The sequence below is a fragment of the Tachypleus tridentatus genome, chromosome 4 (assembly GCF_004210375.1).
Source record: "Tachypleus tridentatus isolate NWPU-2018 chromosome 4, ASM421037v1, whole genome shotgun sequence".
Lineage (NCBI taxonomy): Eukaryota > Metazoa > Arthropoda > Merostomata > Xiphosura > Limulidae > Tachypleus > Tachypleus tridentatus.
In genome coordinates this window covers 65,920,668-65,921,926 of record NC_134828.1, presented here as the reverse complement: position 1 = coordinate 65,921,926, position 1,259 = coordinate 65,920,668, and positions in this window count along the sequence as shown.

The following is a 1,259-nucleotide window of genomic DNA, read 5'->3' as shown; positions in this document are numbered from 1 at the left end:
AACAAACATGTTTCTCAGAACGGTTGGTATGGGTATTAAAACTTTTATTGATAAAGAGAGAACTACGTTTCAACCTTCCTTGGTCATTTTCTTTGTTAATATGAAGACGACCTAGGTAGGTCGAAACGTTGTTTTCTGCTTATCAATAAAATTGTTAATACCCATACCAACCGTTCTGAAATACATTTTTATTTCAAGTGGGTTTCTTGACATCAAGAATTACTTCACCACTGAAAGAACAAACAGTTTTAGTTCTATTGGAATAACTTACAATGGATGGATATAATAATAAAAACAACTGTTAATTTCTATATTTTATTTATTAATATGGAGTCACTGCGCCACAACTATATAATATAACATTAAAAATTGTTTTATTATTTGTACACTAAAGTTTCTAGTTGATGAAGATGGTAGAAATCTTGGAAACTCGGTTTCAATAATTGTTCATTGAAGCTTGATAACATTTAAATCAGATGACTTTAAGATACATGTTAAGTATCTAATCTATTTCTCGTATTCTTTAAACCAATATTTAACAATTTTAATAACAAAAATTGGTGCAGTGTTTTCAAGAAATTAGCCAATTATGTTTGGGAATAAATTGTTCTTTATAGAGAAAATCTGGCTTCAATAAGAGTTAAATAGTCAGTTGTCATTAGTTTACTTAAAAAACAACAACAAGAAACTGTCAATACCATCTTACATCCTTCACCATTTTTATTTGATGGCAAAAGGTATTTAGGGATAGGTTTCTTTTGATTTTTGCCTCAAATAAACGCGTTCATTTGACGTTAATTCATCTCAGCAAACTATATTTTTTTGTTGATCCTCGGCCAAAATATAACTATTTTGGCATAATTTGACTAAGATTTTTGCACTTTTTATATTATTAGAGATTTCTAAATGGTCGACTTACCATGGTAATCCAGCTTGTGCAGTTTTTTCAAAATGTTTTAACAGATTAACTGTAGAAAACTAATCTTAATTTCGTGCACACTTTGACGACATAATTTTTTTTATATATAAGTTGTGTTTATGCTCATCTTTATCGATCTGACTATATGGTTTTTCTAATTCTATTTTGTTTGTATGGTGTGATTTTATCTTTTTATACCAGTGCTGATATAATTTTTGACAAATTCAGTATTTTAGATGGATTTAGCATTAAAATCCTGGTAGATGTTCATCTGGTTGAAAATCTGGCAGACACTTGTTCTCGGAAAAAGTAAACGGTATAATACTGTGATAAACTAATG